The sequence below is a fragment of the Manis javanica genome, chromosome 2, assembly GCF_040802235.1.
Source record: "Manis javanica isolate MJ-LG chromosome 2, MJ_LKY, whole genome shotgun sequence".
In the NCBI taxonomy this organism is placed as follows: domain Eukaryota; kingdom Metazoa; phylum Chordata; class Mammalia; order Pholidota; family Manidae; genus Manis; species Manis javanica.
In genome coordinates, this window is record NC_133157.1 from 152812151 (window position 1) to 152830196 (window position 18046).

The following is an 18046-nucleotide window of genomic DNA, read 5'->3' on the forward strand; positions in this document are numbered from 1 at the left end:
CTGTTGGGCATTTAGGTTTCTTCCAACCTTTCTACTTTACAAACAAGGCTGCAGAGAATATCATTGTGTGTACATTTTCCATCTGTTTTTCTGATTATTTAGCATATATTCCCAGAAGTGGAATGTTCAGCAAAGGGGAATGGAAATAATACAAATTGCTTGCCAGAACGTGGCATCATCTGACTTTCCATACAGCTATGTAAGAGTGCTGGCTTTACTGTACCATTCCCACTTTTTGATATTAATTTTTCAAGAATTGCTGATGTAATTGCAGTAAAATAGTGTCATTGTTTGAATTTGTATTTCTTTGAATATTTTCTTCTCAAGGTAAAAACGTCATTTGCTCATTCATGCTCATTCATGCATAGAACACATCTCTTCTTTTGAAAATGCTGCTCTGAAAAGGAGATTAGCAATGTCTATCTTGCCTCTATCTACAGAATGTAGGGAGTAGAAAGAAGTACTTCCTAACATTTTGACCTGATCTGACAGGATGGGGAAGGGAAAGTTGGGGGAGTGCCTTTAATTCTCAAACTGCTTGCCTGCCCCGTTAGACTAACGAAAGGCTGCTGAGTCTGGGACATGATCTGGAAGCAGAAGGGTGAGCGAAGGAGACTTGAAGTCCCTCTGCATTATAATGTAATGTTCCAAATCGCTGTAGGAAAAGTCTCCCTCTCTTTTATTTTCTGAAAAGTACTGTCTGCCTTTGGGGGAGGTGTGTGTGTGTGCTCTTCCCAATTAAGTCAAAATTTACATGGTCACATGCGACAGAAACTTAATTCAAAATAGCTGAAACAATAATAGCCATTTGTTGGCATCAGTAACTGAAATTTAGGGGCTCTATCCAGAAATTAAAATAATGAGCACAGCTTTATCCTTTCTTACTCCTTGTTTAGGCTTTATTCCTCTGGACGGGCTTCACTTTCAGGCAGGCTTTCTCTCCATTCTGGTCCACATGAACCTTACCTTCTCCAGCCATTTAGGGATCTTAGTGTCCAAGATATGAGGAAGAAACGGTGCCTTTTTCCCAATCATTTTAGCAAAAGTTGAGAAAGGGCTTTCACTGGTCCATCTTGGAAAATTTACCCATGTTTGTACCAATCACCAAAGCCGGGAAGGATGTGGTACTCTGCCTACTCTTGGAGCTAGAGAACAGGCAGCCCCGCCTGCACCCCCCAGGCTAATAATGGGAGACCTGCAGTCCCCAAACAATGCTGAGACAGTGGTGCACTGGTATGTTTAACAATTAGCTCTCCGGAGTGGGGAAAAAGCCCTGATTTGTAGCAGTTGCTGATTTTTTCATCATGTAAACACTTCCACCGTGAGTGCTACCAAAGAGACGTCTTTAAGGGTTGAGTTGGGAAAAGACCCACACAATTGACTCTCTCACACCTCTGTGGCTGGACCACAAAAGAAAACTCAGGCAAATGCGCAGGTTCCTCCTTATTGTCCTGCTGTGTCTCCCACCTTCACTCTATAAACATTTCATACACCATACAGCATTATTATTATCAGTTTGATAATTGATTGATAAATTAGACTTTGGGAAATTTCATCCCAGGAGGTACTCTCAAATGGAGATGAAGACAGAACCAGGAGATATCTAAATCTGTGGCAGAGAATAGAGTTTTCCTGAAGTGGGGTGGGGAGGCCACAATAGGGACTGCAGGAGAGAAACATTTTCCTAGAGGAAAGGGAGAGTGCAAAGTTAACTTCACCACTAAGAAGCCTGTAACAGTGATGACTAATAGAGAGTCTGAGATTTTTCATAGTAGATAGGAATAGTCATTTTTAGTCTTTTGTTTTATGGTGTTTTTCTATAATGAAATATACCCTACCTATGCCTGATCCTTGGCTACACCATCACCCATCCACAGGGGCCAGTGTTGTCCGGTAAGTGATAAAGGAGAACAGTAGGCCCACGGTTTTATGTGGCAACAGCAAAGTAAGAGGACATCCACAGTAGAGATGGGAGGATGGGGAATTGAAAGCATTGTGGAGAAGTTACTGACTCACGGACCCTAGGGAGCAGATGAGAAAAAAATCTCCTTTTCCCCAAAAAACACTGAGGAAAAGTTACCCATGGAAAGGATGTGTTTGTGTGTGTGTGTGCATGAATTCTTTGTCTGTGTTCTCAGCTCATCGATTTTGCTGTTGTGTTCTTCATATGTTTGCTTTGGTTTATGCCTTAGTTGGGTTCCCTAGAAGAAGTCTCTGAGATGAGGAGCTCTAGCAAAGTGGTATCTTAAGAGATATTCCTAGGAGCAGTAGGGGAATGGAGAAGTGGGACAGTAAGGGGAGGGGGCCAAGGAAGTTTGTGGTATCAAATAAAGTCCCACGGAGGCTGACTGGCATAACCACCAGGGAAGCTCTAGATAATAAAGTCATACCCCTAAATGGTCCTGATCAGAAGATGAGGGAGATTTGCCTCTTAGTCTTTGGCTAAGTACTGTCTCAAGTGGTAGTTTGAACTTTGGGGTTCAAACACAAATTCCCATGTAGTTATGACTCTCTATGTGCACAGGCAAAACACATGCTGGCGGGCTAAGAGAAGTCTCCAAAGAAGACAAGCAGGTACCAGGATTTAGAAATGAAAGCATACCAGAAACCAGCACAACAAAAATGGTAAAGGGTCCATGGGAAAGTGTGGAGTTCTGACAGTGACTGCTGCAAATTACTGCATGTGTTCTTTATACGTTAATGCTATTAACTTCTGTCACACTTGTCAAACATGTTTTCCCAAGATCACTGTTGGACTTGTAATTCTAGTTATGTTATTTTCTGATGTACAGATGTTTTCAGTGTTTATATGTACGAATTTAAATTATAATTTCTTTTCGCAGAAAGGGCTACATCAATCTTGTTTATCAATTCCTACCAAAAGGCCTTATACATATTATCAGGTTAATTAATATTGGAATTATATTATATTTTATATATAGTTTTGTATATTCCATATTCTCCAGTTTTAGAAACTGCTGTTAAAATCCTATCATCTTTCTTGCATTTTAAACACTGTTTGTGAACTTCAGTGTGGTATGTAGAAAGATACACGAGAACATCACTCTACCTTAAACATGAGAAAAATCTAGATAATCTTAAAAACTCATAAATTTTTTTAAGCTCATCAGAAGGCTGAAATCACAAGGCAAATAGCTGCTGAAAAAGCAGTAAAAGCAAAAACCATCTGAAGGGGAGGAAATACATATGAGCACAGGACCTTTCTTTGCATTAACAAAGCAAAACTGCTACAGCTGGTGAAGACTAAAGCAGGACGCTGGTCAGGATGCCCATCACAAGCCTCACACCAAGTTCCAGGTGTAGTCAGTTTCCTATGAAGGAAGATGAAGGACGTGAAAAGAGACCTTTTGTATGCTGCAGGTACGTGCTGTCTGCTGAAAGCCAAGGGGACAGGAATACAAAGAAAAATCACAGCTTTACTAAGCATAACACAGCAGAAGCTCATGGATGAAGGAATGAAAGACCATGCCTCACTGAAGGCAATGATATCAACAGCACACCACAAACCCAGCTCAAGCACACGCTAGACTGACTCAGTCATCTGCACTAACAACCTGGGAGAATATGAGGCTTGCCCATTTACAGGCAAAAATAGTATTCAGCTCATTCTCTCTTTCTCTGCAGTGTGTAGGATTTGATAAAAAATTATGAAGTACACATAAAATCAAGGGGAAAAAATGAATGCAATGTCAGAAGATAAAGCAAAAAAGAAACAAATCCAGAGATGCCCCAGTTGCTGGCACTATCATTAGAGACTTTTATATAACTATGACTAATATGCTCAGGGATCAAGTGGAAAATATGGACAATACACAGGAACACAGGTGGATTTCAGCAGGGAGATGGAAATGATAATTAAAGATCAAAAGAAAATGCTAGAAGTAAAAATTATCCCACAACAGAACTTTGGCATAAATAAAGCAACAACTGATAGAGCTGAAAAGAGAAATATACAAATCTATAATTAAAATTAGAGAACTCGACACTTCCATCTCATTTATCAATAGGTAGAAGAAGTAGACAGAAAATCAGTAAAGATGTGGGAGACCTGAACATTGCCAAACAAATTGATCTGACATATTCATAAAACACTCTAGTCTTCACAAAACAACAGATAAACATTTTTTTCAAGGGCACATGAAAAATTTATCCTGACAGACCATGTCTTCAGATAAAAACAAATCTCAGTAATATAAAAGGAGTAAAATAATAGAAGATATGTTTTCTCACCACAACGGAATTCACTGCAAGTCTGTAACTGAGAGATATCTGACAAATCTCCCCATATATTGAAAGAGTAAGCGATACACTTCTAAATAATCCACAAGTGATAAAATTGAAAGAAACATTAAATAAATAAATAAATAAATAAATATCCGCAAGTTCAAGACAAACATGTTTCAAGTCTGTACGCTAAAAACAGTCAAACACTATTGAAGGAAACTAAAGATCTAAACAAATGGAGGAGAAATATACTGCATTTATGGATCAAATGTTAAAACGTTGATTTTCTCCATTGACATGCTAATTTAAAAATTTTTATGGACAAAGGACCTAGAAAAGAGAAAAACACTGGGAAAAAGGATAATTGAAGTTGGAGGACTGATATCATCTGATTTCAAGACTTAGTGTAAAGCTACAGTAATCAAACCAGTGTCGTGTTGGTGTAAGAATAGGCATTATATGGAACAGAATCAATACATGGAATAGAACACAGAGTTTAGAAATAGACACATGTGATCTCTCAAATGATTTTTTACAAAACCATCAAGATAAGTTAGTAGGAGAAGAATTCTTTTCAACAAATAGTTCTCAAATAACTGTGCATTGTATTAAAAGAATGAAAAAAGAAAAGAACATCATTGTCTTGACAATGGGTTTCAGCCCTGGGCAAGTTTGCTATGGATTCAGTGTGACCAGAGAACTGACAGTAGAATGTTTCTTTGGGGTGAAATGGTTTACTACCCAGCTTGTTCTCCCTGCAATAGGTCGAGCACTAGCGTCTCTGCCTCCACCCAGAGCACTGGGCCGAGCTCTCTATATAGCGCAATAATAGCTTATTGCCTACAGGTGTGGAAGCGGCAGCGGAGCAACAGGCCAGTGACATCATCAGGTGGTTTAAGTTCAGTGAGGATCCTGGCCAGAGGAACCCCAACTTCCCCATACTCCACCCCTCCAGGTTTCTCGCCTTACAATCTACATGCTCTCAATCTTCCACAATGGTCCCTGTGTGAGAAAGCTGGAGCACTTAACCAGATTCCACAACAGCAACAAAGGATAACAACAACTTAGAAATAATAACAAAAATAGGGGAAAACAAGATTTTGATGCAAATAACAAAAATTATAATAATCCTCACACCAGAGGAAGTTTCCAATCTACCAGGACCTTAGAGGTTATAAAACACATGTTTTAATGACACCAACATAGCAAATCTTGTCCATCAGGTAGGATGCATGCAAGTGAGTTGTCCTATGATAGGACTGTTGCAGGAAAGAGTCCCATCCAGGTCTAGTATACCATACTTTTACTCCTCTCCCTGTGGGGGTTACTGAAGGGTCTATATATAGTGCTACTGGAGGTGCATGCACTGGCCATAATGATAAAAAAAAAAAACTCCCCAGTAAGATGCTCCAACCTTCTGGCCATTCAGGATATACTACGGTGATCTTTAGGGGCCACACTAATGTTATTCCAGGAATACACAGGAAGCCAGTTTCCAGACCTCCTCCCTGAGGTGCCAGGAGAGCCAGCCATCATTGGTCCATGTGTCAAAAGGTCCAAGGCCACGTCCAATCAATGGAGTGTCCAGGGTTCAAGAGCAGTTGGTGCTGGCAGCAAAATATTATTCTGGTGGCCGAACCTCAGCTTCAGTGATTCTTCCTTGGTTTATACTTGCAGTTATATAGGGGAAGCAGCCATATGTGTTAATATGTCTGCAGGGCTCAGGGCTCCCTTTTGGGGCCTCTCATTCAAACCCCATAGCACTATCCATAAGTGGAATGAACATCCCTGCAGACTATTGGTATCTGACTTTAGTCTGGATTTTAACAAGCCATTGTGCCTCTATCATGCTTGCTGTGGTAGGATTATATGGCATATAAAACTTCCATTTGATTCCCAGCTGTTGCACCCATTCTTGCAGCATATCTCCAGTAAAATGGGTGCACTGATCACTCTCAATTACCTGTGATCAGCCATAGGCAGCAAAGAGGCGCTCCAGGCCTCTTTTGGTTATCTGCTGGTCTGCACAACAGGTAGGAAAAGCAACCAGAAGTCCAGTAGCTGTGTCCACACAAGTCGTGGCATACCAATATCCTTCTGACACAGGTATAGGCCCAATATGGTCTATAGGCCCCTTAGCTGTTGTTCCATATTGCTGTGGAACTTGGTATAAGTCCATTTAGAGCACACAACATACTCTTGCTGGGCTCTACTAACTTCTTCAAAGGTCAAAGGCAAGCCCCACTGAAGGGCTACAGCCCACATTGTCTTTTGCCCCGCCTGAAACAAATGCTGATATAACCATTGGGCTATATCAGAGGCAGACTTTCTTTCTAACCAACGCCACTGGGCCAATTTATCTGCTTCAGCATTTTCTGGGGATGCCAATGGCAAATGACCTGTCACATGGTATACTATAATTATTTTAGTCTGACCACAAGTCTATAAGTCTTGCCACAATTCTTGCCCCCAAAGAGGTTGGTGACCAACCAGCCAGTTGGCATGGCACTAGGTTGGTAGCCACAGGGTCAAGCCCCAATAGACAGCCCAGCTGTCAGTGCAGACAACTATAGGGGAGGGTTCCTGGCTGATCACAAGCCACACAGCCCACAATTCTGCCCACTGGCTGCTCTTCCCCTCACCATCTTCCATCCATTTTGTCTCAGTCTTAGGATAGAAAGCTATGGCCCTTCATTCTGGGGGCTGCCCATGGCTGGAGACATCTATATTGGGAGGGCTCTTCCCTCCCAATAGGGACTCTCTGCTGCTAGTGGTTCAAATGCAAGTTCTTCCTGCTTTTCACTATATATGTCCCCAGTCCCAATAAGCATTGGAGCTCTTCATTCAGGGAGCTAGTAGAGAGGGCAATATGCTGCTGTAGGTAAGCACCCCACTTAGCCAGTGTGGGCATTTGTGCCACACCACTCCTTGGCTTTTGGGTCCAGTCTTGTACCCACCCCAAGATGGGATAGGTGGTTATTACCTTTATCAGGACCATTCCAGTGATGTGTTCTGCAGCCAGCAAGGAGTGATACATGAAAGCCAGTTGTTTTTCTATCAAATTGTATCATACCTGTGCCCCTTTCCAGAGTTGTGACTGGAATCCAGTAGGTTGGGGAGTTCATTCAAGTCGCTGCCAAAGACTCCAGCCATAACTGTCTTCAGTCACATGAACACCCAGCTCACAGGGCCTTGATGGGTCTATCATACTCAGGGCCTGCATGGCCTTGACTGCCCGTTTTGCTCTAGTAAAGGCAGATGCACATGTCTCATCCCAGTCCCACTTGACACCCATTCATACCAACCAGTATAAGGGCTTCAGAATTGGTGCCAAGTGCGGGATAAACACTCTCCAGTAGCCTAGAAGACTCAAAAACTCCTGTAGCAATGCTACAGTTGTAGGGGTAGGAAAGGCCTGGACTTTATCTATAACTGCTTCTGGTATAACTTTGGTCTTACCTGAACAGACAACCTCCAAGAATTTGACAGACAAACCAGGTCTCTGAACCTTGGTAGTGTTCACAGCCCATCCTTTCTCCTGTAAATGTTGCAGCAGTCTAGGTGCTGCACCGTCTAGATCTGAAAGAGAATTGGATGTGAGCATGAAATCATCAATATAATGGTACAACCACACCACTGGCAGTTTCTCCCATGTAGTCAAGTCCTGGGCTACAAGTCCATGACAAATGGTGGTGCTGTGGAGGTATCCCTGTGGAAGGGCAGTGAAAGTTCATTGCCATCCTTCTCATGTGAAGGCAAATTGTTCCTGACTTTCCTGCTCAATGTCAATGGAAAAGAAGGCATTAGCAAGATCTACCACATAATGGTATGTTTCTAGTTTGTTGCTGAGGGTATCCATCAGGCCTGCAATAGAGGGGACAGCAGCCTGCATAGGGAGTATGACTTTATTCAATTCCCTATAATCCACAGTCATATGCCAGGAGCCATCTGGCTTTTTTACTGGCCACACTGGGGAAATGAAAGGACTATGGTTGGGTTTCTCCAATCTCTATGCCCTCCAGGCAGTTTGTATTTTTTGGTATTAGTCACCCACCGAGGCACAGGAAAAGCTATGGGTGGGTGCCTAGCATGTCCCCTCAGAATTGCCTTCACCACATGTACTCTCAGTCTGAACTCACCTGCAGTGGTCTGCAACCATAGACCCTGCAGGATATCAATCCCCCAAATATACTTGGGGATGGGAGATATATACACGGTGTACTCTTTTTGGAGTAGATGCTCTATTCCCAAAGGAATTTGTGTTGGTTTCACTCAGATAGCCTTACCCCCATATCCATCTATGATAATGGGAGTCCCAGGGAACTGCTCAGGGTTACCACGAATCAGTGAACATTCATCCCTTATGTCCACCAGAGCCAGGACACATTGTATGTTCACGGGGGACCAATGGATAGCTATTTCAACATGTGGCTTCTGGTGCCCCCTTGGTCCCTGAGGGCAGGTACCTTGACCTTCCCCCCAGTCAAACTGTGATCCCCAATCTTCTTCCTGTGTGGGTTCTAGCAAGGCTGGCTCGCTCTTCTGCAGGAAGTCTTGCAAACACACAGGCCAGACTTGTGGCTCTGTCTCTGACCTCTACTTCTTTGGTCTTAATGGCTGGAACTGCTGCTCTGGTTTCAGTTGTTGCCATAGCTCTATTAAGATCCTGTTTGTCTTCCTGTCTAATTTCCTTGTGTCTGCTCCTGCCTGTATTAAATCAATCCACATCTGGGTCCTCGATACATTCATGGGACCCTTTAAATTCTTGTTGTGTGTAGCAGAGCTTATTTCTTTCTCTGTTCTCATTCCTTCAACCTTTCCTAAGTCTGTTACTGTATGTGTTACCTCATGGATGTACTGCCCTAAGTGAAGGGAAAGAATGGCCATTAGAGACACAAAGAGGGATGTGGGAGCCATTTGAAGCACAGTATTTCTCATCCCAGTAGTGAAAGGCTCTTCATCTGGACCATGATTCTCTGGACTATAGATGGCATTTCTTATGCCTAACTCTCATAACACCTGTTGGAGCTCAGCATACATCTACCATTTAGCAGGAGAAGATGGTAGATCACCCTGATTGGGTCACACAGCACGAAGTACAGCCAGAAGCCAGTTGAGGAGGGAGCTATTTCCTGGTTTCTGATGTGCAGTTTGTAACCAATGCCTCAAGGCAGACTGAACCATCAGGGAAGCCAGCTTTCCCATCTCTGATCCCGACAGAACAATTCCATCCACCCCTAAGTCCCACAGATGCAGGAGCCAAGCTGATATTGACTCCGAGGGTTTCTGCCTAAACCAAGAGCCCAAATCCACTAGCTCAGCCTGACTACAGGGGCAGAGCATAGAGTGCTCCATGAGCTTTGGAGGAGGCTGCACCTCTCCTTGGGGAACTCTTGGCTGCTGGGTCTTTATTTTCTTTACAACCACTGGGTGTGCTTTCAGTGCCTCCCGCACCACCCCTTCATCCTTCCCCAGCTCCTCCATTTCCAGGGCTGATGGCACTTTCTCTCCCCTCCCCCTAGTGCCTCCTCTGCTACAACCTTTACCTTTTCTACAGTGCCTCGCAGCAATGCCAGCTCAGTCTTCAGCAGCTCTCTCATCTTCACCTCAATGCTTTGCAGCTGGCGTTCTTGTGCCACCTCCACCTGTGCTTCCCTCAGGAGTTTATCTTTTTCCTTTATGGCCTTTTCCTCCTTCAGAGCACCTGGCTGTGCTGCCATCTTATTCTGTAAGGGATCTTTTACCTCTTCAATGGCACCTTGCTGCCAGCATTCTCGTGTTGCCTCCTCTCGCACCAATGCCATTTCCTTCTTCAGGGAATCCACAGCAGTTTGCAGCTCACATTCTCATGCTTCCATTACCTGGGTCTTTTTCAGGAGTGAGTCTTTCTCTTCTGTAGACTTTTTTAATACTGTGAGAGGCAGCCAACTCACAGTCCCTGCTGCCTCAAGGGCACTCTCTCGCAAAAGACCTACTTACTATACCGAAGGCCACCCCTACTGCCTCAGGTGTCACCTCCACTTGCCTCTAGTCCTGGGGTGGGGCCCAGCCCTCTAGGAGGCAAGCCACATATCCATTGGAGGACAATCTACAGTCTCCCCATCATAGAGGCAGCCCGCTGAAGCACCCCTCCCATAAGGGCAGCCTGTCTTTTCCCTTGGTCAACAATGAACCGTGCTGACTTTGCCAGTTGTCTTGCCAATGGGTTTCAACTCCTGGCAAGTTCACTATGGATTCAGTGTGACCAAAGAAAATGACAGTAGAATGTTTCTTTGGGGTGAAAGAGTTTATTACCCGGCTTGATCTCCCAATGGTAGGTCAAGCACTAGCATGTCTGCCTCCACCCAGAGCACTGGGCCAAGCTCTCTATATAGTGTAATAATAGCTTATCACCTATGGCTGTGGAAGCAGTAGGCTAGCAACAGGCCAGTCACATCCTCAAGTGGTTTAATTTCAGTGAATATTCTGGCCATAGGAACCCCAACTTCCCCACAATCGTATATAAAAATTAACACAAAATGGAGCATAGATTTAAATTAATGTGTTAAAACTATAAAATTCTAGAAAAAAATTCATAAAAGAAGTTCTGTTTCCTTAGTACAGAAAAGATCTCTTGGATAAGATACAAAAAGCACTAATCTTAAAAGGAAATATTAAAAAATTGAACTTTATCAAAATTTATAACTTCTGCTTTTTTTAAATGACTCAAGGAACAGAAAAGACAAGCCACAGGCTGGGAGAACCTATTTGCAAAACATCTGATAAGTGATTTGTATCCAGAATATACAAAGAACCCTTACAACGCAACAAAAAAAACCAAATCTTTAAAAATGGCAACAATCTGGACACTTCACCAAAGAAAATAGATGAATGAGAAATAAGCACATGCAAAAATTTTCAACCATAATCGTTATTTCGAAAAGCAAATTAAGATCACAAGTTCTCAGAAAGGATTAAGTTGGCAGGCCTGGGTTGCTCAAACCTTACACATGCCAAAGAAAAGCCTGTGTTCAGGAGTGACCCTTGGAATGTTCCATGAGCTATTCTGCCTGATATGAGTGTTTTTGCATGCCTGAGTGTGAGTTATACTTTATTTATGGAGAACATCTGTTTTTAAATGCCCAATATCTTAGGCCATGCTGTACTAGGCAAATTTATCCTGACAATGTGATTTCTAGATGTGGAGAAAATTGAAGTTCCTATGGCCAGGATCCTCACCTGAACCTAAACTACTTGATGATGTAACTGGCTTACTGTTAGGCTACTGCTTCCAAACCCATAGGCAATGAGCTATAATTGACTGAGGCACTGTATAAAAAGAACTCTGCCCAGTGCTCTGGGTGGAGGCAGAGACAGAGGAGGATTACAGACCTGTAAACTGTTGGATGCAGATGTAATTCTAGTGCTTGACCTATGCTGGGAGAACAAAGCTGGGTGATAAATCCTTTTACCCCAAGAACGTTCAGTTGTCATTCCTCAGTCTCACTGAATCCATAGTGAACTTGCTCAGGGCTGAAACCCAGTGGCAAGACACTTGGGACACCGGGTTTTGTTTGGAGGGTGAGGGGCCTGGGTCAGAGTACTTGAGGTCAGCGACACATGCGCTGCCACCTATGTTGCTGATCCCCAGGAAAACTCTGTTGGACGCCAAGGTTCAAGTGAGCTTTCCTAGTTGGCATTGTTTTGCACATGTCACACATGATTGCTGGGAGAATCAAACATATTCTCATGACATCCCACTGTACGAGCACAGTTAAAAGCTTGCAACTTCACCTATGCATCTTTTCCCTTTGCTGACTTTCAGTCTCTATTCTTTCACTGTAATACATTCTAACAATAAGCATAAAAACTTTTTTGAGTTCCTATGAACCTTCTTGCAAAATACTAAGTTTGGGGTGGTATTGAGGACCCCAGATGCAATGAGATAATACCCCATACTAACTTGAATGGCTAAAATTAAAAAAGATTTACATGACAATCAACAGTTGCAGGTTTAACAAAAATTAAAAACACCTGGATCTGGCAAAGGTTGTTGGTAGAAAAGCAAACAGGTACATATGCCTTCTTTGGAAACAGTTTGCTAATTTCTTTTTTTTTTTTTTGAGAGGGCATCTCTCATATTTATTGATCAAATGGTTGTTAACAACAATAAAATTCTGTATAGGGGGGTCAATGCTCAATGCACAATCATTAATACATCTCAAGCCTAATTCTCATCAGTCTCCAATCTTCTGAAGCATAACGAACAAGTTCTTACATGGTGAACGAATTCTTACATAGTGAATAAATTCTTACATGGTGAACAGTACAAGGGCATTCATCACAGAAACTTTCGGTTTTGATCACGCATTATTAACTATAGACATTCAGGTCAAATATGAATATTCGTTTGATTTTTATACTTGATTTATATGTGGATCCCACATTTCTCCCTTTATTATTATTATTATTTTTACTTTTAATAAAATGCTGAAGTGGTAGGTAGATGCAAGATAAAGGTAGAAAACATAGTTTAGTGCTGTAAGAGGGCAAATGTAGATGATCAGGTGTGTGCCTATGGACTAAGTATTAATCCAAGCTAGACAAGGGCAGCAAAACATCCACGGATGCAGAAGATTTCTCTCAAAGCAGAGGGGGTGAGGTTCTGAGCCTCACCTCTGTTGATCCCCAATTTCTCACCTGATGACCCCCCTGCGACTGTGCCTGTCTTAGGTTGTTCCTCCCTTGAGGAATCTTACCCATCTCTGGCTAACCAGTCATCTCCCGGGGCCATACAGGGAAATGTAAAGTTGGTAAGTGAAAGAGAAGCCATATTGTTTGAAAAGGTTAGCTTTTTACTTCTTTGCAGATTTATGCCCTGTGGCTTCTATGCCCAGCACTTGTCTCGAGGTATCTTTACCACCTGGAGGAATTATGATACTCAGTAAATTCGATATGAGGCACGAATTCTATTTAAGAGTTGTAATTAGGAAGGAAGAAGAAAAGCTATAGAGGTAGCATATGGAAGAAAACATGGGAGGATTGATTATTTCTTTGACATATCTTCTTGTAGAGTACCTTAAGCATGTATCGGTTTTAAACTACTAACTTGCGCTCACATATTAACATAATAGGAATACGGTGACATAAACAAAGCAAATCTATAATTACCATCCATCTCCAGTGAAGCCAAGAAAACCATTTAGACACCCTAGGCATTTGTGAAAATTTGTCTATGATATGATGGATATTGTCCAACTGTACTTGAATAGTCTGAGAGAAATCAGACAAATTAAAGCAACCCATTTCTGGGATCTGTTCACATCCAATATGTTCTTTTAACCGTGGATAGTCTATAGTCATAAGATTTTGGAGTGCTACAACTTGCACCCCTCCCAACTCTTGGTTGAGTTCCAACAGTACAGTTTCGGTCAAATTTGTTGTCTCACTGTATGCACATGCCAGCCTAGACATCTACCTCCTCATTCCAATGGCAAGTCCAGGAAACGGTGGGGTGGATGCAGCCACAACCGCAGCATCATCCGGATCCCTGTGGAGGCTTTTTGATGATCACCCCCCCCCCACCGGCACCAGTCCTCCAGAGAGTGCTGATGTCGGAAGCTTCTCCTCATAACGTATCTTAGTTCATTTTCTAGGTATCCAAGCTAGGCCTTGATCTTCTGCATAGAAACAAACAGACCCTTTGCCCACAATTTGACATGCCCTCTATACCACTGTGTAGAACTCATTGGAGGTCAGCACACAGGAACTGCTTTTTTTATTATTATTAAGAGAAAGGAATATTATCAGAAAAGAGTACCTCCATAGCTGATCATCTGACACCCTTTAAGTGATCAACATTAAGGATATTTAAAGCATGTGTTGATCTTTGATTTACCAATAGTTTTATCCTATCAAGGAGTAATCCCCCTTTTCTTTCTTTCTTTCTTTTTTCTTTTTTAATCTTTAATCTACACTTACATGAAGAATACTATGTTTGGTATGCTCTCCCCTATATCAGGTCCCCCCTAAAAACCACATTACGGTTACTGTCCATCAGCTTAGCAAAATGTTGTAGAATCACTGCTTGTCCTCTCTGTGTTGTACAGCCCACCCTCCCCTTTCTCCGCCCCCCATGCATGCTACTCTTAATACCTCCCTTCTTCTTCCCCCCCCTTATCCCTCCCTGCCCACCCATCCTGCCCAGTTCCTTTCCCTTTGGTACCTGTTAGTCCATTTTTGGGTTCTGTAATTCCGCTGCTGTTTTGTTCCTTCAGTTTTTCCTTTGTTCTTATACTCTTCAGATGAGTGAAATCATTTGGTATTTCTCTTTCTCCGCTTGGCTTATTTCACTGAGCATAATACCCTCCAGCTCCATCCATGTTGCTGCAAATGGTTGGATTTTTCCACTTCTTATGGCTGAGTAGTATTCCATTGTGTATATGTACCACATCTTCTTTATCCATTCATCTACCGATGGATGATCATGTGGTTTTTGTCTTTCTTTTTGTTGATGTGGTGGATGATGTTGATGGATTTTCGAATGTTATACCATCCTTGCATCCCTGGGATGAATCCCACTTGGTCATGGTGTATGATCCTTTTGATATACTGTTGAATTCTGTTTGCTAATATTTTATTGAGTATTTTTGCATCTACATTCATCAGGGATATTGGTCTGTAATTTTCTTTTTTGGTGGGGTCTTTGCCTGGTGTTGGTATTAGGGTGGTGTTGGCTTCATAGAATGAGTTTGGGAGTATTCCCTCTTCTTCTATTTTGTGGAACACTTTAAGGAGAATGGGTATTATGTCTTCTCTGTGTGTCTGATAAAATTCCGAGGTAAATCCGTCCGGCCCCGGGGTTTTGTTCTTGGGTAGTTTTTTGATTACCATTTCAATTTCTTTGCTCGTAACTGGTTTGTTTAACTTTTGTGTTTCTTCCTTGGTCAGTCCTGGGAGGTTGTATTTTTCTAGGAAGTTGTCCATTTCTTCTAGGTTTTCCAGCTTGTTGGCATATAGGTTTTCATAGTAGTCTTTAATAATTCTTTGTATTTCTGTGGAGTCTGTCATGATTTTTCCATTCTCATTTCTGATTATGTTGATTTGTGTTGACTCTCTTTTTCTCTTAATAAGTTTGCCTAGAGGCTTATCTATTTTGTTTATTTTCTCAAAGAACCAGCTCTTGGTTTTGTTGATTTTTGCTATTGTTTTATTCTTCTCAATTTTTTTTATTTCTTCTCTGATCTTTATGTCCCTCCTTCTGCTGACTTTAAGCCTCATTTGTTCTCCTTTTTCCAGTTTCGATAATTGTGATGTTAGACTATTCATTTGGGATTGTTCTTCCTTCTTCAAGTGTGCCTGGATTGTTATATACTTTCCTCTTAAGACTGCTTTCGCTGCATCCCACAGAAGTTGGGGCTTTGTGTTGTTGTTGTCATTTGTTTCTATATATTCCTTGATCTCTATTTTGATTTGTTCATTGATCCATTGATTATTTAGTAGCATGTTGTTAAGCCTCCATGTGTTTGTGAGCCTTTTTTGTTTTCTTTGTAGAATTTATTTCTAGTTTTATACCTTTGTGGTCTGAAAAATTGGTTGGTAGAATTTCATTACTTTGGAATTTACTGAGGCTCTTTTTGTGAGCTAGTATGTGGTCTATTCTGGAGAATGTTCCATGTGCACTTGAGAAGAATGTATATCCTGTGGATGTAGAGTTCTATAGAGGTCTATTAGGTCCATCTGTTCTAGTGTGTTGTTCAGTGCCTGTGTGTCCTTACTTATTTTCTGCCCAGTGGATCTATCCTTTGGAGTGAGTGGTGTGTTGAAGTCCCCTAAAATGAATGCATTGCTGTCTATTTCCCTCTTTAGTTCTGTTAGTATTTGTTTCACATATGCTGGTGCTCCTGTATTGGGTGCATATATATTTAGAATGGTTATATCCTCTTGTTGGACTGAGCCCTTTATCATTATGTAGTGTCCTTCTTTATCTCTTGTTACTTTCTTTGTCTTGAAGTCTATTTTGTCTCATATTAGTACTGCAACCCCTGCTTTCTTCTCACTGTTGTTTGCCTGAAATATGTTTTTCCATCCCTTGACTTTTAGTCTGTGCTTGTCTTTGGGTTTAAGGTGAGTTTCTTGTAAGCAGCATATAGATTGGTCTTGCTTTTTTATCCATTCTATTACTCTGTATCTTTTGATTGGTGCATTAAGTCCATTTACATTTAGGGTGACTATTGAGAGATATGTACTTATTGCCATTGCAGGCTTTAGGTTTGTGGTTACCAAAGGTTCAAGGTTAGCTTCTTTAATATCTTACTGCCTAACTTAGCTCGCTATTGAGCTGTTATATACACTGTCTGGAGATTCTTTTCTTCTCTCCCTTCTTATTCCTCCTCCTCCATTCTTCATATGTTGTATGTTTTGTTCTGTGCTCTTTTTAGGAGTGCTCCCATCTAGAGCAGTCCCTGTAGGATGCCCTGCAGAGGTGGTTTGTGGGAAGCAAATTCCCTCAGCTTTTGCTTGTCTGGGAATTGTTTAATCCCGCCATCATATTTAAATGATAGTCGTGCTGGATACAGTATCCTTGGCTCAAGGCCCTTCGGTTTCATTGCATTAAATATATCATGCCATTCTCTTCTGGCCTGTAGGGTTTCTGTCAAGAAGTCTGATGTTAGCCTGATGGGTTTTCCTTTATATGTGACCTTTTTCTCTCTAGCTGCCTTTAAAACTCTTTCCTTGTCCTTGATCCTTGCCTTTTTAATTATTATGTGTCTTGGTGTTGTCCTCCTTGGATCCTTTCTGTTGGGGGTTCTGTGTAATTCCGTGGTCTGTTCGATTATTTCCTCCCCTAGTTTGGGGAAGTTTTCAGCAATTATTTCTTCAAAGAGACTTTCTATCCCTTTTCCTCTTTCTTCTTCTTATTCTGGTACCCCTAAAATACATATATTATTCCTTTTGGATTGGTCACATAGTTCTCTTAATGTTGTTTCATTCCTGGAGATCCTTTTATCTCTCTCTATGTCAGCTTCTATACGTTCCTGTTCTCTGGCTTCTATTCCTTCAATGTCCTCTTGCATCTTATCCATTCTGCTTATAAATCCTTCCAGGGATTGTTTCACTTCTGTGATCTCCTTCCTGACATCTGTGATCTCCCTCCGGACTTCATCCCATTGCTCTTGCATTTTTCTCTGCATCTCATTCCATTGCTCTTGCATTTTTCTCTGCATCTCTGTCAGCATGTTCATGATTTTTATTTTGAATTCTTTTTCAGGAGGACTGGTTAGGTCTGTCTCCTTCTCAGGTGTTGTCTCTGTGATCTTTGTCTGCCTGTAGTTTTGCCTTTTCATGGTGATAGAGATAGTTTGCAGAGCTGGTACGAGTGACCGCTGGAAGAGCTTCCCTTCTTGTTGGTTTGTGGCCTTCCTCTCCTGGGAGAATAGCGACCTCTAGTGGCTTATGCTTGTAAAAGCACTCACCAAAAAAAAAAAAGGGAAAAATGCGTGATATTCTTTGCCCTCAGGCGCCGGTCCCAGGCACCCGCTTACCGGTCCTGCTGCCCTGCCTCCCTAGCACCGGGGTCCCTGTCCCTTTAAGGCTTCCAAAAAGCACTCGCCAAAAAAAACCCGCTCCAGTTTCTTTCCACCCGCTGGGAGCCGGGGGGAGGGGCGCTCGGGTCCCGCCAGGCCGGGGCTTGTATCTTACCCCCTTTGCAAGGCGCTGGGTTCTTGCAGGTGTGGATGTGGTCTGGATGTTGTCCTGTGTCCTCTGGTCTCTATTTTGGGAAGGGTTTTCTTTGTTATATTTTCATAGATCTATGTGTTTT